Genomic DNA, 22,176 nt, shown 5'->3' on the forward strand with positions numbered 1-22,176 from the left:
AGTGGCTAACACTTTTGCTCCGAGAATGTTGAAATCAAGATGACGGTTCATGTCCACGGTGCCCTGAATGACTAAAAAAAAAAGCTCATCCGGCTGAACTATACTTTTCACAACGCGGGGTAAACACTTCATTCGACCGTTGGTGCATTCGTCATAGTGCATCATTTAAAAAAAAAACAGAATCGCGATAGTCGGCCCACGCTAGACGCCTGCTGTCAGCAACTATCTCTGTGTTGAATACGTGTAGTGTGCTATTCTGAGCAATGGCCTTTTTCCCGGTAACTAACTACAAACGTGTCCACTGCATGCACGTCCCTCGGAAACTGGTTGAGATGGAACTCTGTCAATTGATAGCAGCAATTTCTGTCGGATTTGAAGCCGATTGTGATCGAAAAGGCTTAAAACTGTTCTTACGTCCCGTGAAGTTACCGTTTTGGTTGGTTGGTTGTTCGGAGGAAGAGACCAAACATCGAGGTCATCTGTCTCATCGGATTTGGGAAGGACGGAAAAGGAAATCGGCCGTACCCTTTCAGAGGAACCATCCCGGCATTTGTCTGGAGCGGTTTAGGGAAATCACGGAAAACCTAAATCAGGAAGGCCGGACGCGGGATTGAACCGGCGTCCTCCCGAATGCGAGTCCAGTGAAGTTACCGTTTTCTTGCGAGCATTATTCTTACGCCGTCTTACATGCTGCAAGTAGTAGCGTGTCCTTTGTAGACACGCTGGACAGTGCGTGTTGATATCCCAACAAATTGGGCAACTTCAGTCAAAATGTGGTCAAGGGCAGGTCGAAACAAAAGAGCTCCTTTCTGCTATTCCGCTACCTCTCCACGTTTTCCCGGCTTATTATTCTGACTCCGTATAACTGAAGTGACAAAAGCCATGGGACAGCAGTATGCACATGTACAGTACAGCGTACACAAGGTATAAAAGGACGGTGCATTAGCGGGGGCCGTCGTTTGCACTCAAGTGATTCATGCGAAGGAGTCTCCGAGGTGATCATGGCCGCATGACGGGAATTAACAGACTTTGAACGCGGAATGATAGCTGGAGCTAGGCGCATGGGACATTCCATTTCGCAAATCGTTGGAAAATTCAACATTCTGACATCTACAGCATCAAGAGTGTTCCGAGAACACCAAATTTCAGGCATTACCTCTCACCACTGACAAGGCAGCGGTCAATGGCGTCCGCATAATAACCGGGAGCAGTGTCGTTTGCGTCAGTGCAGACGGACAATCAACACTGCGTGAAATAACCACAGGAATTAATATGGGGCGTACGACGTATGTATCCGTTACGACAGTGAGGCGAAATACGGCGTTAATGGGCTATGGCAGCAAGCTACCGAAGCGAGTGCCTTTACTAGCAGCACGACATCGTCTGCAGCGCCTCTCGTGGGCTCGTGACCATATCGGTTGAACTCTAGACGACTGGAAAATCTTGACCTTGTCAGATGAGTCCCTTTTTCAGTTGGTAAGAACTGATGATACGGTTCGAGTGTGGCGTACTTCTCACAGAGCCATGGACCCAAGCTGCGAACAAGGTATTGTGCTACCTGTTGGTGGCTCCATAATCGTGTGGACTGTGTTTACGTGGAATGGAATTGGTCCTCTGGTGCAAAGGAACCGATCATTGACTGCAAAAGGCTATGTTCGGATACTTGGAGACCATTTGCAGCCATTCGTGGACTTCATGTTCCCAAACAACGATGGACGTTTTACTTATGACAATGTGCTATGTAACTGGGCAAAACTGTTCACGATTGATATGAAGGACATTCTGGACAATTCGAGTGAATGGTTTGGAACATATACTGTATTCGAACATTATGAAGTACCTCGAAGAAAACTATTTATTGACACACAGTCAGAACGGTTTCAGAAAATATCGTTCTTGTGAAACACAACTAGTTCTTTATACTCATGAAGTAATAAGTGCTATCGACAGAGAATGTCAAATTGATTCCATATTTTTAGATTTCCAGATCACTTTTGACACCGTTCCTCACTAGCGTCTTCTAACCAAACTGCGGGCCTACGGAGTATCGCCTCAGTTGTGCGACTGGATTCGTGATTTCCTGTCAGAAAGGTCACAGTTCGTAGTAATAGACGGAAAGGCATCGAGTAAAACAGAAGTAATATCAGGCGTTCCCCAAGGAAGTGTTATAGGTCGTCTATAGTTCCTGATTTATATTGACGACTTAGGAGACAATCTGAGTAGCCGTCTTGGATTGTTTGGAGATGATGCTGTCATTTACCGTCTTGTAAATTCATCAGATGATCAAAACGACTTGCAAAATGATTTAGATGAGATATCTGTATGGTGCGAAAAGCATGGCTCAGTATTTCTGCAGGGGACTTCCAACGACTTGCTGAGTGTAATGCCATGTCGCTGCCTACGCTGGTGAAATGAAGTCCGACTCCGAGACACTATTAGGAGGTATACCATTACTTGTGTCAGCTCAGTGTACTGCCGTGACTCTCGTCAGCGGTGGAGGGTCACATTACTGTATGGTAGCAGTTGTACAGTACCCAAAGCGCTCCAAAGCGACCAGTGTGCCCTTTAGTGCCTGACTAATATTTTGTCTGGTGAGCTTAGTTGCGTATGCACAAGTGTGGCGTAGTAGCGCTGACCGTGCACACCCGTGGCTGGCTACCATAGTGAGGGGTGTCTGCAAGGCAAGCACGGCGCCAGGTGGGGCTTGGCGAAGGGCCACAGCTCAGCTCAGCTCTCACGGCCAGCACGAGGCCTTGGCAGTTCCCCCGCTGCAGACCCCACTCGCCTTAACAGGCGGCGCGGCCACAGCCCAGGCCGCTTCCGCCGCGCCTCGTTAAGGCGCTCGCTACACCACCGCGCTCGTTGTCACGTGCCGGCGACAAAGCGGTTCCCCATCAGCTGGGCAGCGCAACTCCACTCTTCCAATGCTATCCTCGCTACCGAGCAACTACGGCATACTGATGCTCACCGCAAGAGTCACAGACACACACATATACAGATAACGCACACACGTACAACAGGGAAATGGCGTATGTCACTATCACTTTCTTTTCGTAATGGCCTCCTAATGTCGGTGTGGCTCCACGCATCACCAGTGCCTACAGATCAACACCAAAACCATTCACAGCAATGTCACTGATCAAGGTGCTGCTCAGCATTAGTCTGAGTCGTCCCCCTTTGTGCTCTTTATGGTCTTCCCTGGAATAATATATCTTAGAAACGATATCTGTCCCTACTTATGGCCCATGAGTCATCCCTTCTTCCTGTCACGTATTTCCTGTTGCAGTATCTTATTCGGTCCCTCTCTCTCTATCTTTCCTTAATTTCGCTATAGGTTAATTTCCTGTACAGCGTCATTTCCTATGCAACAATGATGTATTTCACGGAAAAAAACTGAAAGGTTAAGCATAACTTGCGATGAAAATGATACTGCGTCATAGGCATATTTTGCGTAACAGTTTGAACCTTTCGTGGCACAATTAATTAAATTTTCGCACATTACTGTTCAAATGGTTCAAATGTCTCTGAGTCGGCCAGAGTGGTCGAGCGGTTCTAGGCGCTACAGTCTAGAACCGCGCGACCGCTACGGTCACAGGTTCGAATCCTGCCTCGGGCATGCATGTGCTTGATGTCCTTAGTTTTGTTAGGTTTAAGTAGTTCTAAGTTCTAGGGCACTGTTGACCTCAGAAGTTAAGTCCCATAGTGCTCAGAGCCATTTGAACCATTTTTCACAGGTAACTGGAGCCATTTGAACCCAATGGCTCTGAGCACTAAGGGACTTAACATTGAGGTCTTCAGTCCCCTAGAATTCAGAACTACTTAAACCTAACTAACCTAAGGACATCACGCACATCCATACCCGAGGCGGGATTAGAACCTGCGACCGCAGCAGTAATTCGGTTCCGAACTGAAACGCCTAGAACCGCTGGGCCACAGCGGCCAGCGCACATTACTGTAAAAATTGGTTTCTTCAATTTGGAATGGTTACTTGGTCAGGCCATGTTTCTAAATTTCGATTGTTATTTATAGTTTTATAAATATTTCAAATGTGGCGTATACGTCCCGCAGCATTCGAGCAGGAGGAATAAATGGTTCCCCAAATTTATTTCTTCTGGAATCCAGCAAGGCATATACATCACACTTAACAAAATGTTTTACTACAGATTAGGATTTCTAAAAAGAAGAAAGTAAATATCATTATTACGTCAAACAAATTTATTTATTGACAGTTTAACATTTTTATAATTATTTTTGAAAATTTGGCTGTAAATGTAGCGGTATTTTGCAGTAGCTACGTATGAAGTCCGTCCATATCTCTTGCTTTCGTGTGCTGCATTGTCTGCATCGCCTCCTTGTGCTCTTTGCTGGAAAATGGTTCAAACGCACATCATCAGCCGTACAAAAGAGTGCGTGTCTGCAATAAAATGGCACGCTACTAAATCAGTTAACAGTTTTGTCCAATGCTCTCCACCCGAAAGATATACGATTCGCCACAAGTAAAAATAGAGATGGTACAACCTCGGCTATATCCTGCCAGCGTCCACAGAGGAGTACACAGCTGTAAAGGGAGCTGTAGGCCGGTTCGACCAGCGGAGAGAAGGATATGATGTTGGTAACAGCCACTCAAATGGTACCATCGTCTTTCTTTTGGACGTTGTAATAGTAAAAAGTTTCATCATGTGGAACCGTAACAATGGAGGAAAATCTGACCAACCTTCTTTTCACTTTATTCTTGTAAGGCAGCATCCAACTGGAAGAAATGTAAAGAGCAGGGGAAGGGAAACATTCATCGTAGAAAACAAACCAAGAATTTGTGGAGTGTTCCGTTTCATTCCAAACCAAGGGCAGTAAAATAATATTGCAGCGTCGAATAAAACTTAGAAATGGAAAAAATTAGATACGAATACAAACAAAAGGCAGAAATGGACATTGTCTACACACACTGGCCATAAGACAAAACTATTAAATGAATTTAAAAGTGTTTTATCAATAAATGATAGCTCAAATCTATATATTTATAGTAAACAACGTAAGAAAAGAACAATAAATACCTTTACTATTACAAAGAGGAACGAAAATGACATAAAACCGCTAAAAACACGAGGTACGACTGAAAGAATTAAGCAATATCTCGCGCATTAGGTGCCAAACAGTGAGCGCGCTGGCTCCAAACAGTTGATACATTCAACGCTACACCGCAGCACCACACAGATGTGGCACTTTCATATCCCAGTGATGTCAGTGAAATGAATTTGTATGTGGGGTACGTATGTCCTGCTGGTCACGAAATGGTTAAATATAATCATTCTAGAGCGTCAAAATTTCAAACGGATTTATTTGACTTCACAGAACTGTATCTTCTGTATGAATGAAGATGAAAGTATGGGGTGAATTTTAAGTTAAACATCGCGTCAGTGCTAACTTGTCCATTAATATGACTGCAGGTTGGGGTGTTCTTGTTGCAGCTGGCTCGCTTGCTCGTTCATTTCCCGAAGTCCGTCGACTGAAGATGACAACTACACAGCAACATAGGGCGTTCTGTGTCCTGCACTTCGTTACAGATGTGTGGTGTGGATCACGAATACGACATTCCACCCGCTACATATAGACGTATTCGACGGTGGCACCAACACTTTCAAGATTCTGGTCGAGTATCTAACAGTGATCCACAGGTCGCCCCGTGTGCTCGTTCAAGACGCGCGGCGCATTCAACGAAGTACTGCACGTAGTCCACAATACGGATGGGAAAAACCGACCGGTTAAAACCGTTAGCGGTATTTTAGTTCTGAATAACCGGTATTTTTCGCTATTTACTTGGTCTCGATTATAACAGATTTCTTTTTATTTTTTACTAGCTCGTGGTCTCGCGGTAGCGTTCTCGCTTCCCGAGCACGGGGTCCCGGGTTCGATTCCCGGCGGGGTCAGGGATTTTTCACCTGCCTCGTGATGACTGGGTGTTTGTGTCGTCTTCATCATCATCATCAATCATCCCCATTACGGTCGGAGGAAGGCAATGGCAAACCACCTCCACTAGGACCTTGCCTAGTATGGCGGCGCGGGTCTCCCGCGTCGCTCCCCTACGCTCGGTAAACGGAGTATGGGACTCATCATCAACTTGGTAAAAGAATCGAAATAGCAATTGGCCATAGTAGCAGTGCAAATATTTTTTTTTGTTTTCAAATAAACCTTTTTTAAGAAACGAGTAATTTTTAGTGGCAAAATTTCCATTGCTTTGAAATACTACGTTATTACAGCAAATTGGAAAATCGGTCAGTGTTATTTTAATAACAATGCCCACAGAAAAGAGCATCAATTAGATGGCATAAGAACTGGTATACTTTTGCTTAGATAATAATGTACTTGTTACCATGTGGCGTGGTCTCTACTGGACGCTACGCATGTACATGCAGTGTGTAAGACTTGCCCTATCTGGTCTATATGGTAGTTTCTCCCTGATGTCGTCAGACATCAATTGCGTCACAGTGTAGCAACATCCCTAGGAAGTATTTTACCGAGTGCGGTATCAGTGAACTACAATGACACATTCGCTTTGAAGGAGTAAGAACGCGATGAGCCAACAATAAAATTGTAACATCATATAACGAGAAAAAACTTAAGAACTCATTCATAGTTTAGAGTTACACGTTGCTTTTATCTTCTTTTAGTTTACGAATACGGTCGAAAAGACACAAAAAATATATTTCCTCAATCTCAGTTTTCACCGTTTAGCACTGACTATTCGTAGTGCTCACACAGTGCTGTGAACCTCGAAAATAACATGATTTTTGAGCCGAGTGGTTTTTTGTAGTAATCAGCCACTCATCACTTTTAAAGGAAAGCAGCGAATAATGGACGGACTAAGTCTTCTTTTACTTGCCTATCTTATTAAATATTTTGATTCTATGTATCTTGAAACTGAAGGAGCCAAATTTTTCAATTTTTATTCGATTTCTACGTTTATTGAGGGAATAAAAAACCGAAAATTGGTTACTTCAGAAACGGTTATTTTGACCGGTTTTAACACTCAGGTTAAAATGGCGTTGAATAAGGAAAAATAATGATATTACCGAAAACCGGTTGTTTCAGCGATAACGGCCATCCCTAGTCCACAGAAGTCCACTCGTCTTGTCGGCTGAGATTTAGCCATTCCCCGTGTATCTGATGTGGTTTGCAACGATTTTGTGTTTCTTTTCTATTCTATTCTTTTCTATTCTGCGTTGGTAGAACACAGTGGCAGTGTGGAAGAGACCTGTGGATTGAAAGTAAGCGTAAAACAGCCCACGTAGCGATCTGAGTCGAGAAACGTAAACACACGCAAGGTCAGTATCTATAGCATCAACGAAACATATCAGAGGCTTCAGAGCAGAGTCAGGAATAGGAGGATAAGTTGATTCAAAACTGATTAAAAACACACCACTAAGCTCCGACTGTTAATACTAGAGTTATGAAACCCCTTAAAATATAAATAAACACTCCCGTAATTGCAGATAAGACAGACTGTATGTAATTACGTAGGCTTACAGCACAAAAGCAAATATACCTAAGATATTTTAGTTATGCCTGCACTGAGACATGCTCCTTTCCGTGCATCTTCTGTCTATGGTACAAAAAATTACAGCCAAACACGACACATGTATTAACCATGATGTCAAAATTCTAAAATCGACCTCATCTCTTACGACTGTTTTATTAGTGAGTAAATAGCTGCTTTCATGTCCTTTGCGCTAGTCGCCATGTTGCGTTTCTAAAGTGCTGTCTTTAGTGACACCAGGGATAATGTTTACGGTACTGCCTGTCTAGTAATGTATGCCTGTGGTCGATTCTCAGGCAGAGTGGGGAAGACGAATCTCTGAAGCACCTAACGTTTCAACACATAAAGGATGGAACTGCTACAAGCCCTTTGTGATGGTGATAATCAACACCATGTACAGTTTCGGGTGTAGAGGTGGAAGGTAACAATTTCCTTTTGCGTTTAGCGTTCAATGATTAGAATACGTTCCATTTAAGTAGGAAAGTGAACCGCCACCACGTAATGATGTGGAAGACACAGCAGCCACATAAAACAGTCGAGCACGAGAGAGGGTTTCCAAAGCTTCGTGTGCTCTACACTGTATCTGAAATAATATTCAGGGCCCACATTTTGCTGAAAAACTGTTACAAGAATTACGTACCTGGATATGTTGGAGGTCTGGATTTAACGCCGTCGGAAGGACGTGCAGAAATTTAACTTTTCAGTAGGTCGGAGCTCACCGTACTGGTACCTGTGTGTAACAGTATTCCTTAAGAACGAGCTGCCTCAATGAAGGGGAATATCTTGGACTGCACCACTGGCGTTCAATGCCGTGTGTTCTCACGATATCCTCTTTTTTGTGGGGGATTGTGAAAGATTTAATTTATATGGATTCCCTTCCAACAGCTTTGCGCTACTCTAGGAAAGCTCGCAAAAGCGTGGGTGAGACTGAATATCGTCTATATGTTTGTGGTGCGTCCAGTGCAGGGGACATTGAATATTTGTGGAAGTCAAATGAAAACATTGATCCTAAATGTTATTGTAAAAAATAGCTCAATGTTCTATGTGCATACATGTAAATTAAATGGTTCTTTTGAAATTAAAAACTTACTAGTCTTACACGTAAGTCAAAATTCACATCACGTTGATATCGCCTTTCATCTAGAACATACAGTTTTGTGAAACTGGCTGAATCTTTTTGAGACATCCTGTATAGATGTATTCACACAATTACAGTTTCTTGCTACCACGCAGTCATCACAGTAACCAGACAGAATTATTAGCGTCCGTAGTTTTAGGCTATAACACATTTTTGCTGCTTATGCTTGATCTTCTGTTCTCCGTACACGTAGTTTCCCACTTACCAAAAGTTAAGACGCCACTTGTTAACACTTTAAGAACTTTTGTCCTTTTCCCCGAAGTTTAGGCACCTATTGTCCACAAAGCATGTCCACTTTGGAGTATGTGTTTGCTTACAGCATGCATCTGTTACTGACCTTGTGTCATTTATTGTTAACAAAACAAACCAAACTGAGAAGCTCTTCGTTTCGATTAAAATAAAATGCCCATTTCATTCGTTTCTTGGTACAAGATTCTTTCCCTTACCTGCTAGCATATCTCTAGGGCATTTTTCTGTTTGTCCACTATTGAATACAGAGTTCTAAACAATTACATTAGTGTAGGAACTGTACTTGAAAGATGGTAAATTAACGGTCTGTAACAGTCATTAGATATTGCAATAAAAGCTTTTCGTTCCTAAAATGCACTCTGTGTGAAACTAGGGTAGACTACCTAGTAATTGTTTCTTAAGAAGCTTTGTCCTTAAATTTTCACTTCATACAAGTTTGTGTATTCGTAATGGACTCAGTAGGAGGCTCAAAATTCGAGTTTCAACCAACGATTCAAATTGTAGGCTACTCACCGTATCAGATGTTTCTTTCAGTTGCATATTAGTTATACTTATTTTTTCATCCTCGGACAGTACCGTTACGAGGATTCGGCTTTCACAGCCTTGAGCCGCCATCCGCTTTAGTGTTACGCATTTTGTTCTGCAACCTCTATCTTTTAAAAGTCTTTTGGACTGTTTTCGTCAAGTAGCCAGAGGCTCAACTCATCACGATGTATCTGGTCTGCGTAAGACACGGCAGTCCAGTCACAGATCGCATTTCAACAATTTTTCCGTATTGGATGTTATTCTAAAACTGCTACTTACGTGTCCGTTACGAACTTTATCCTCGAAGATAACAGTAGTAGTTTAGCGCAACTCCATCGAACGAAGTTTACACTTACGCTTTATTATCTCACCATAAAAATTTATCTGTAAATATTATACAACGTGCGTATTTAACGTCACAATTATCAAATATAATCCAAAATTTACGTAAATAACATCACATGAACATCGAAACCTTAAAATTTTAAAAAAAATGCAGCTCCAACTTATAAAAATAGATCGTACACAATTTATCGCAGCTGTTCTACTTTTCACAATGTCTTTTCCATAATATTTATGTCATGGATTTTTTTCCTGTTCGTCCGCTTCCTTTACTCGATATTGTGGTAAAACAACAGAAATAGATTCTGTCTGTTTTGTAATTTGGTTTTCTCTTACTTTTTTCTCGCTATAAAGTATGGTTCCATGTACCTGTCTTAACTGTTCTGTAAATTTATCTCTGTAAGCTACAAATTTCTTATTGGTACCTGTCTTCATCATTATGACTCTTTTACAGTTACATGTGATTCTTCTTTGCATGCAAGTACCATTCTGTCTGTAACATGCAACAGTCTTACTCAGGGCTTTGGTCCATTTTTCTATGTATAATATAGAGCTTAGGATCAAAATTTTCCACTTTCTGTGACTTTTATGTGAAAGATTACCTTACGTTACAGATTCGGGTATAATATGTTATTTTCAAGGTCAGTACCTCCTTACTCTCCTCTTAGATAGCCAGCTGATATTTGCTGATGGTCTTGTAAGTCTACAAAGTAAATATATGAGGGCAAATATTCACAGTGGTTTCATTCGCGACTACAGAATAAAATATCTTGTTGCTGAGTAATATATCTTACGTATTTGTTATTCAGTAGAACCTTCTTCCTACCTTTCTTTCGACCTCAGAGTTTTCGTCAGTATCAGTCAGTACACCAATCTCACCTGGAAACAAAGAGAAATAATTACATATTAGAAACCTGTTGCCTGCAACATCCCTGTTCGTTTCAGTAGCATGTGTCGCTTATCACTGTGATGCTCTATTACTCTCAAGGAAATAAAAAATGTCATAATGATGAACTTGAGGACGCAGTTAATCATCTAGGTTATGTTATGCCGTAAAGTTAATAGCAGCTATCTGCCATTCTTCTCCCAGACCATGTTCACCAACGTAACGGACGAAGTGGGCTGCATGACGCGAGTAACTTTCTCACATTCTTTTGCTCCTCCTTCCCCACGTATATCAAAGAATATTACAAATAATTACACGAACAGAATGCAGAGAAGTCCGCTTTTCATTGCATGGAAGATACAGAATGTAAAGGTCGAGGAAACAAAAGGCGTCACAACTTTACTTCAACTCTGATCACAACAGTAAAACGTAATTACACGTTCCACTCCACAGATGCTGTATATGATGCGACATTACTGGGTCATACGAGTTAATTTTTACAGCTTGAACATCTCATTAACAGCAGAGTCGCGTAAAACATGTGCATGTGCTCACTTCTGCTAGAGAAGATCGGCACTGATGAAAAAACGGCCGTAATATTCGGGAATTGTCGAAAGCTCTTAATTAGGATAGTACAACAAGGGCTGGAGCTTACTCCTTGTGAATATCTGCCGCAAGTCCATCACCGCATCACATTCCCTAGGTGGTCATAAGGTGGTTCAAATGGTTCAAATGGCTCTGAGCGCTATGTGACTTAGAACTAATTAAACCTAACTAACCTAAGGACATCACACACATCCATGCCCGAGGCAGGATTGGAACCTGCGAACGTAACGGTCGCACGGCTCCAGACTGTAGCGCCTAGAACCGCACGACCACTCCGGATGGCCATAAGGTGGTTATAAGCACGTGTACAGATACTTACATAAAGAAAACAGTGATGGTACAGTCACTTTAAAAAAAGTTCTTCCTTGAATCAATCCACATTACAGATCAACTGTGGCAGATATTGCTATGGTTCTTTGATGATAGTAACATAGTTTACGAACTATAATGAAAAAAAAAACATTTATGTGAAGTTTCCGTTATTCAGTACCGAAAAGTAGGCCAAATTATTATAAATACCAGTAACAGCCGCAAATAAAGTGCTAAATCATAAGCCTTCATAAGTTGTGTCACGACTGCGTAAGCCGCCACAGAAAATTTGAGAATCTTTTTCCTTTTATTTCGTGAGAAGAGTATACATACGTACCGATAAACTAGAAGATCAGAAAATGCAACATGAAAAATTTTATATGTAGTTTAGTTACAGTCATGCTGCGTTGCAGCGCTTTTGCATCATTGGAGGAAAAACTCATTCACAAATATTTCCGGTTGAGCTACAATCACTAAACTTTCAGACGATACAGACAAAACTCAGGAGATATCAAAATTATATAAATTGAACTTTTGTCCCGAGATGGGTTACGTATAGACCACGATGTGGCAAATGCTTTAAGGTTTGTTAGTAAATATGTTCACGGAATACAGATAATCCCAAATTCTGTGAGGTGGAAAGTCCTGAGCAGTAAAATAAGAAGAATCTCAAGCCGTACGATGGGAGCGTGGAAATCCTGCTACAGCTCCTGGTGCACTCACTACTGCCTGACGCAGAACAGCTGTTCTGGTTGCCGGTCAGTGGCCGTACAGGCGCGCGCCAGTTTCCGCAGCTGCAAGGCACCCTGCTCCTCTTTTTAACGTGCGGGAGGTAATTGCCCAGAGCTGGGTTAAGGCCCAAGTGACAACTGACTGCTGACAGGGGCGCCTGAGGAGCCCAGGTGCAAAAATTTTCATTTGGTGTGTCATAATTAGTACTGAAAACTGACACGGGTGAAACTGTGGGTATACGATAATACACGTTCCTGTCACATCAACGTGACCAACGCTCGTATTCGACGTCAGCGCGTAATAACCACGCAAAATCTGGTAGACAACGGATGTGTGCTACAGCACAGGTCATAACACCCGTCACGCTGATGAACATGTGGCAAGAACTGGAGTACCGCTTCGATATCTGTCGAGCAACAAACGGTGCTCTCGTTGTATCAACATAGCATAAAAATGTTTGAGCTCTTTTGTAGAATACTGGACAAAAAAGTTATAAGCCTTAATAGGTGCTGAAATACAATGAGGTGATAAAACTCGTAGAACACCTGCTAATATCATGTCGGATCTTCTTTTGCCCGGCGTAGTACAGCAACTCAACGTTGCGTAGACTCAGCAAGTCGCTGGAGGTCCCCTGCAGAGGTGCCAAGCCATACTGCCAGTCAGTTAGTTAGTCACGTGTTCCATAGATCATTTGAACGCCTCTTTCATCGAAATGATGTGGAACGAGCTTCTACAGCCGTCCTTAATTGCGAAAATGTTACGGTCCATGGTTTGGTGTACGAACTGACCTCTCGATTATGTCCAATAAAAGCTCTATAGTATTCACGTCGAACCGCCTCGGCATGGATGTGTGTGATGTCCTTAGTTAGGTTTAAGTAGTTCTAAGTTCTAGGGGACTGATGACCTCAGAAGTTAATTGCCGTAGTGCTCACAGCCAAGTATTCACGTTGGGCGAGCTGGGTGGCCACATCATTAGCACGAATTGTCCAGAATGTTCTTTAAACGAATCGCGAACGGCTGTTGCCTGGTAACAGAGCGCTTTGTCATCTATAAAAATTGAAGTCCATGAATGGCAGCAAATGGTCTGCAAGTTGCCGAACATAACCATTTCCACCCAGTGGTCGGTTCAATTGGACCAGAAGACCCAGTCAGTTCCATTTACACGTAGTCCACACCATCATGGAGCCACTACAAGCTTTCACAGTGCCTTATTCACAACTTAGCTCCATGGTTTCGCGGGATCTGCACCACACTCGAACTGTATCATCAGCACTTACCAACAGAAGTCGGGACACATCCAACCAGACTACGATTTCCCAGTCGTCTAGGGTTCAACCGATATGGTCACGAGATCAGGAGGGGCGCTGTAGGCGATGTCGTGCTGTTAGCAAAGACACTCGTGTCGATTGTGTGCTATCGCGGTCCATTAACGCCAAATTTCGCAGCACTATAACGGATATGTTGGTCGTACGTCCCACACTGATTAGTGCGGTTATTTCACGTGGTGTTGCTTGTCTATTAGCATTGGCAACAATACGCAAAGGCCACTGCTCTCGGTCGCTAAGTGAAGGTCATCGGCCACTACGTTCTGTGTGGTGAGAGGTGATGCCTGAATTTTGGTATTCTAGGCACGCTCTTGATACTGTAGATCCCGGAGTACTGAACTCCCTTACGATTTCCGAAATGGAATGATCTATGCATCTAGCTCCAACTGCCGTTCCGCATTCAAAGTCTGTTAATTCCCTTCCTACGGCCATAATAACGTCGGAAACCTTTTCACACGAATCATATGAATACGAATGACAGCTCCGCCAATTCACTGCCCTTTTACACCTTTAGAACGTCATACTAACGCCATTTCTATAGGTGTGTATCGCTATTCCATGACTTTTGTCATCTCAGTACATAAAGAAATGTTTTTGTATATTTCAAGTCCGTATGCCCTGTATTTCGTCTACTTGTGGAGTACGGGTTTAACAGCGCTCAAGATGTAGCCTTTCAGGTGCGATGTATTTATTAAGCGTTGTTTGGTCTGCATATAAAGTTGTCTAAAATGTCGCGGTTATCTGGTTGTGTTCTTCACGACGAGCGAAAACTCTTTTTGTTAATTGTTAGAGCAAATGTGCTCTTGACGTTACGGCTGCTTAACACCGACAGCAACTATTCCTCAAATGGGACAGGAGAACGAGTTGTTCCTGACCTAGAGACAAGTTTTCAACCTCGCTGTCACGGCCTCACGAATAGATGCTGCAAGAATAAATACGGCTCGCGCGTTGCACACATTCACCGACCATGATTACTGGTTACAAGTAATTGCAGACTTTCTACCTGTACCGGGAAATAGCGAATCATGGAACTTTCAGGTCGGGCCTTTATAGAACGCTCGTAACTCATCTTTACTAAAAATCCCTTGCTTAAATGAATTGTACCACAGTCAAAAATTAATGCTAGTGCTCCGCTCTGAATTTCACGAGACAAAGTGTCAGTAGCACCTAACTCAATACGTAGGATTGCTCCAGGTGTCACACCAATCATTACGTTCACCTGGATGTTTAGTCGCTTGCTACAGTTCAATTGTATAAACCTGTATAGGTGAGCAGGCTTCCATAAGAATTTACAAAACCTTTGTTTTCCAGACAACAGCAGACTTTACGAAACATTTATTTTAAATCCGATAGTGACACATTGAGGTATGTATGTCCGCTGTCGTAAGAAATCCAGAAATAAACCATTCACTTCACGTGTTCTATAGAACAGACAATCTCAGAGCCTATGCAGAATGTCTTTAAAATAAATAACTTTTCTAGTTTATCGTTTCAAATTCAAGGCTCTATCCTCAATGCCTGTAGTAAACTATTTAAGTAATTTAAAATATTTCCCCGATTGATTGGCAGAAGGCGATTTCAAATTACAGAACAAGTAGATACTTGCGAAAAAGCTGTTTGCACTTTGGAAACTCATAGATAAGAAGGAAGATTAGAGTTCAATGGGATGCTGGTAAGTTATTCGTTTTGTCGATGAGCGTCAATGTGTAGAACAACAGAACATGAGTGAACTGTCTCTGACGTGCGGGAATACGAAGATATTTACGTAACTTGGTCTCTGTCGAAAGCAATCTACTGAAGGACGGCGTGTGACGTTTCAGCAAGACCTTCGTCGCCCCTTAGGGGCCTGATCTGAGGAGGCCTCTCTTGTAACTAACAGACAAGGTTGGCCAAATATACACATCTACCATGTGTGCTTGATTGTTCAGACATGAACGAAATGTAGTATAATGTCGTTTGCATGGCTACTAGTACCAGGAGTAGCATCCCGTACTAACGCAGCGAGAAGATAAGGCGGTGAATGAAGAAAGTAAGTAAGACTGGGTTTAACGTCCCTTCAATATCAAGGACATTAGAGAAGGAGTACAAGCTCGGGCTGTGTCAAAGAACGAGAAAGAAATCATCTGTGTCCTTTTCAAAGAAACCATCCCGGGATTTGTCTGGAGTGATTTAGGGAAATAACGGAAAATCTAAATCTGGATGGCCGCACGCGGGTTTGAACAAGTAATGTGGTGAAATATACGGGCTCTTCCATGGGACATGTACACATTTAATACGGCACAACATATCCAAGCCACCGAAACGAGGCGAAAGCGCGAAAAGACAGGCGACAGAGCGAAAAGACAGGCGACAGCGCGAGATCGTACATGTCTAACATTTAACTTTTTTTGCCTATCATGTTACAGAACCACGCCTGGAAGGAAACTAGCCTTCCAGCCGGTCCCAAGCACGGATAAAGTAGAAGGGATAATCGTTGGGCTAACCATCCAACATTGTAAAAAACTAACGGGTTCCTATGCACTCACTGTACTTGCAATTTTTATGTTTTTAGCTGTGGCGAAGTTGACAAGCCTTATACCATTATTATTTGATTCAGTGTGAAGGCTGCACATGCCTATATATGATTACCATTGCTGTTCTTGTAGAATGGATCTCACGGTAAACAACCCAAGCTTATGAATAAAGGACTACGAACAGCTACATGGAACGTAAAAACACTGTACGCTGCAGGACAGACAAATATACTTAATGAAGAACTAACAGAGTAAAAGATTGATATTACAGCCCTGCAGGAGATAAGATGACCTGGACAAGGAATGCACAGAGAGAAAAACTACACGGTCATATACAGCGGAAAGAAGCATGGTCGCCACATATTTGGGATAGGATTTGCGGTACATATTGAAGTAATGGACAGCGTGATGACACTAGGAAATGTCAATGAAAGAATATGCTACATCAGAATCAAAGGGAAATATAGAAATATATCATTAATAAGTGTTCATGCCCCAACTGATGACAAGAAGGAAAACATAAAAGACGAATTATATGACACCTTACGCCAGATGTACTCCAATTACCACGTACGACATCAAAATTGTGCTGGCGGAATTAAATGCCAAAACAGGATAAGAAAAGCAATTGTAATCCTTATATAGGCAAGTTCAGCCTTCACACTGAATCAAATGACAATGGTTTTTAAACTTCGCCACAGCTAGAAACATGAAAATAGCAAGTACCTCATTCCCCCATAAAGGCATATATAAACCAACAGGGACCTCACCAGATGGGTTAACTAGGAATCAGATAGACCATGTTTTGATAGAGAAAAAACATAAAAAGGTAATAACAGATGTTAAGACAATGAGATGGGACGAGATAGGATCACACCATTCTCTTGTGCTAATAAAGATGAAACAATCATTAATAAAACCACCAGTTAAGAACAACAGTGGTAAAAGAACCCAATGAGTAGATTGAGTAGGCTAAAAGAGGAGGAGGTCAATAAACAGTTTAAGATTAAGCTTAAAAATAGATTCGTTGAATTAGAGAATGACATCAGTAGAAAAGAAGATGAAGGTATCCACACAAAATGGAAGAAGATGACAACAGTTATGAGGGAACCAGCGCTGAACTACTAGGAGATAATAATAATAGCAATATAGAGGGCAAATCAAGGTTCAATGGAACATGTAGAAAAGCGGTACAGGGCAGGAAGTGAGCCAGACAGGCAGTGATGAACAATAACAACCATGAAAACCAAACAACATACAGGAGAGCCGAGATAAATGAAGAGTATAATAAGGCGAGAGAAAAGAGCATTCATAAACAGATGGAGAAGGCTGAGAAGGACTAAAACCAGAACAATAGTGAACAGTTTTACAGGACAATGGATAGCTATAGAAAACAGTACAGAAGTAAGGCTGTGATAAGGAAGGACGAGAATGGAACATTGATCGCTACGAATGAAGGAAATTTAGAGAACTGGAGGAAATACTTCAAAGAACTGCTGAATAACCCGTTAGTTACCTACAACAATAAAAACAAGGCAGAAAACAATCAGAACGTGCAACCTTTATTCGAAGAACCAACTCTGATGGAGGTGAAGGAGACAATAAAGACTAAAAAATGGGAAGGCTCCTGGAATAGACGTGATATCAGTAGAGCTCTTCCAAGAATGGGGAGAGAAGATACATAAATGGTTAGCCGAACTGATAAAAAAAGGTATGGAGAAAATAAATAATGCCGGAGGAATGGAAAACTGCTGCTGTATGTCCCGTATACAAGAAAGGAGACAAAATTCTGACACAGAACTACATAGGGATATCTCTCCTATGCGCATGCGACAAACTAATATCAAGAATTATACTGATCATGCTCAACCCATGCATTGAGGAAATATTAAACACAGCACAAGCAGGGTTCAGAAAAGGTAAATCGACAATCGGCCAAATATTCACACTAAGACAAATATTAGATAAGAACTGGGAGCACAATCATGATACCTCTTGCCTGTTTATAGATTTCGACAAAGCATATGACAGCACAGTAAGAGAGGAACTGTGGAGGAAATGGCATGGTATGGGATACCTGACAAGCTGATAGAGTTAACTAAAATGTGTGTGATGGAATCAAAGTGTAGAGTGAAAGTACAGGGGGAATTCTCAGAAGCATTTGAAGTAAAAACAGGAGTGCAACAGGGAGATATTATATCACCAACCCTGTTCAATTCGGTCCTCAACAACACCCTGAAGAGAGTAACATGTGAAAGTGCAGGAGTCACCACAGGAAAAAAGATAAATGTCCTGGCTTTTGCGGATTATATTGTGCTGATAGGAAATAACATGGAAGAACTGGAGAAAATGGGGATTGTACTAATGGAAGAAGCTAAAAAAGTAGGTCTAACTATAAATGAAAGTAAAATAAAGTTCATGGTAGTAGAAAGAAGAGCTCATTTAGGACCAAATCACCTAAAAATCGGCAATCTAACAATATAGAAGACAGACACATTCACTTACCTCGGTGTCAACATTAACAAACAAAACCTTATAGAACAAGAGATAGTAACAAGTATTCAAGCTGGAGGAAGATGTCTAATGCATAACATCATAAGACCGAAGTTACTATCTATGCAGGCAAAAATAAGAATATATCAGACCATTATCAAGCTAATAGTGTGCAGTGCATGTGAAACATGGGCCCTGACAAAGAAAACAGGGAAAAAACTCATCACTTTTGAAAATAGAGTACTGAGAAAAATATATGGAAAGAAGAATGAAAGAAAATGAACAGTGGAGAATAAGGACAAACAGAGAACACAGACAATTATACACACTGCGCGATGTCGTAGCGAGTGTGAACGTTAACAGACTACGATGGTGTGGACATGTGAGGAGGAGAGGGGAGAACAAGGTAATAAAGGCTGTAATGGATGGAGAAGTTCAAGGAAAGAGACCACTGGGACGGCCGGGAATGAGATGGAATGATAATACCATGGGAAACATGCACACACTGAGTCTGGGAGATGTAGATGCAGGTGACAGGAAGTGTAGAAGGCTGGAATGAGTGACGCCTAGGACCGGATGCCGTTTGTGTGGTCAGTATAAGTAAAAGTATCGTGATGCAGAAGCAACTGAGGCTTTCTTACATGGAACGACGAGTTTTCTCGCAGGTTTTCGACAGTTACTGGAAAGAAGACCTGCAGAGCTACAACACACAGTTCGCAGTGTTGTACTTTGAAAAAATAGTCAACATGTTTGCTAAACGTGACACTGAAATCTGTTGGTACTGCCCATTACCGGCCCCGTTATATTACGTTCACGCAGCAGCTGTTCGCAGCGTCTGGTTAGTATTCTGCTAGTCATTAAAATTGCAACAGCATGAAGATGGCAAGCAATGAGCATTATTTTGGCTTGGAGTGTATTACATGTTTGAATAAGTAAATGGTACATGGAAGAAGCCTCCACGAATGATTGCTGTATAGAGAACACAATTGGGCGTATCCTAGATACGATGGACTAGTTTCAACGGCTGATCCTTCCACCACCCAGAAACACCTGAGAAGTATGAAGACAAAAAATTGTGACGACACATTAAATACTAAATGACTGTCAAGAGAGAAAGAAATTTTATTATCAAGCAAGTACAAGCAACATTCCTGAGGCCTTTTACAGTTGCAAGAAGCATATAGAGGACTAAAAGACCGAAGAATAAAAACTGAGAGTATGAAGATAGTATTAGAACGCCCTAATGACCAAAATGTTAGTGATATCTTTGTAAGACCAGATATAGGAATTACGGCATCGAGCCTCATGGAAACAAACAACTTTGAAATTTTAATAATTGAGCTACATCAGAGCACAAGCCACCCAATGCGTATTTCACCTTCCACAAGCCAAATAATTATCATAACAGAAACTTCAAAACTGTACTGGAGATTTTAACTGTCAGAGTGTCGAATGGCGACAAAACCCAACTGATAAAAATGGGGAAGAACTAGAAAGTTGGATCGAAAGAGAGGAGTGAAGCTTATTTTCGACCCTAAACTAAGATGGTTCAAATGGCTCTAAGCACTACAGGACTTAAACAACTGAGGTCATCAGTCTCCTAGATTTAGAACTACTTAAACCAAACTAACCTAAGGACGTCACACACATCCATGCCCGAGGCAGGATTCGAACCTGCGACCGTAGCAGCAGCGCGGTTCCGGACTGAACCGCCTAGAACCACTCTGCCACTAAACTAATACCATCATTTAATGGAGGCAGGTGGAAAAGAGAGTACAACCCTGGCAATTTATTCATTATTGATAACATTGATGATCATATGCAAAAGCAGCGTGTAGCCTCTGGAGCTTTGCGATAAGAAAAAGTGCCCTTCAAACGCCGTTTTAACTTCAAGAAAACAGAATAAAAGACTCAGAGGAGAACAGGATCTCGAAGATGAAAAGGAAGAGACAGGCCAAAAAAACTACATGGAATTTGGCGAAGATGAAGAAAATATGAAGGAGTCATATTCCACGTGGACGCAGGTCACAATTTATATTTGGCCTTGACTCAAGCTGACGAGAGCTCGTGAACGATTATCGTAGACAGTACAACAACAGATCCTTTACCAGCATACAGCTGAAAGGGGAGAAAAACTACTCTGAAACGTAGCTGGACAAAGAAGTGAAAAATGTTTCGAACCTGAAACAGAACAGTCGAAGAGCGTGGAAGCCGATAAAAAGTCTTAGCAACTATCCTACGAGTCAAACTCCATTCTCACCTGAAGAACTGGGAAGAGCAGTGCGAGAATTGAAATAAGATAAAGCAGTGGGTCTTAAACACACGAACTGAACAAATAAAGCAGTTGCTCGGTAAACTAATGAATGTTGAAGATGATGAACAAACGGCTGGAAATATTTCTGGTTCCTAAACTGTCAGGAAAACACGAGTAGCAGCGTTACGGAACAAAAAAATGTCTATTCTGTTTCCAAATAAGCAACTTGAAAGAATGAAGTCTGTCAGGAATAGCCCAAGATCAGTACAGAACTTATCCTTGGACAAGCCGGTGATAGACTAGGGAAATCGTGTTGTAACCAAATACTAAACCTGACTCAACACAATGAATACGGTTTCGAAAGGAGCTTAATAACTTCTGCTGTCTTTGTTGACCTTCCTGCCGCATACGATACAGTGTATCACCAATGACTCGTCACGAGAGGCTACGAAATATCAAAGGACATTTGACTGACTTACATGTTAAGAGGCATGCTAAAGAAACGAAGATTCTACGTAATTTTCTAAGGAAAGAAAAGTAGATGGGAAAATCAAAAACATGGATTACTACAAGGGAGCGTTTTCCCCCTTATTCTGTACTACATGTGCCACACCAGCCAAAAGCAAAAATGTTTTGGAAATTTGTGGTAAGGACTATAGGACCAACTGCTGAAATCATCTGTCCCTAGGCTTACGCACTACTTAATCTGCGACCGTAACGGTCACGCGGTGCCAGACTGAAGCGCCTAGAACCGCACGGTCACACCAGCCGGCAATCTAACTTAAAATTCAAATGGCTCTGAGCACTATGGGACTTAACATCTGTGGTCATCAGTCCCCAAGAACTTAGAACTACTTAAACCTAACTAACCTAAGGACAACACACACATCCATGCCCGAGACAGGATTCGAACCTGCGACCGTAGCGGTCACGCGGTGCCAGACTGAAGCGCCTAGAACCGCACGGTCACACCAGCCGGCAATCTAACTTAAAATTCAAATGGCTCTGAGCACTATGGGACTTAACATCTGTGGTCATCAGTCCCCAAGAACTTAGAACTACTTAAACCTAACTAACCTAAGGACAACACACACATCCATGCCCGAGACAGGATTCGAACCTGCGACCGTAGCGGTCACGCGGTGCCAGACTGAAGCGCCTAGAACCGCATGGTCACACCAGCCGGCAATCTAACTTAAAATTCAAATGGCTCTGAGCACTATGGGACTTAACATCTGTGGTCATCAGTCCCCTAGAACTTAGAACTACTTAA

At 42.1% G+C, this 22,176-nt stretch overlaps 1 protein-coding gene across 9 annotated transcripts in view; it reads right to left on the bottom strand.

Moving 5' to 3' along the window:
* LOC126354975 (sphingomyelin phosphodiesterase) overlaps positions 1-22,176 on the bottom strand; it is a 387,938-nt gene that overhangs the window by 128,159 nt on the left and 237,603 nt on the right. For 5 of the 9 annotated variants that reach the window (XM_050005128.1, XM_050005072.1, XM_050005119.1 and 2 more), the window contains one exon: positions 10,612-10,664. The exons of the other annotated variants lie outside the window; for them this stretch is intronic. The gene's annotated coding sequence lies outside the window, so the exon portion shown is untranslated. The remainder of the gene's footprint in view (positions 1-10,611; positions 10,665-22,176) is intronic. 9 annotated transcript variants of the gene reach the window in all.

This window comes from Schistocerca gregaria, chromosome 1 (assembly GCF_023897955.1).
Source record: "Schistocerca gregaria isolate iqSchGreg1 chromosome 1, iqSchGreg1.2, whole genome shotgun sequence".
NCBI lineage: Eukaryota > Metazoa > Arthropoda > Insecta > Orthoptera > Acrididae > Schistocerca > Schistocerca gregaria.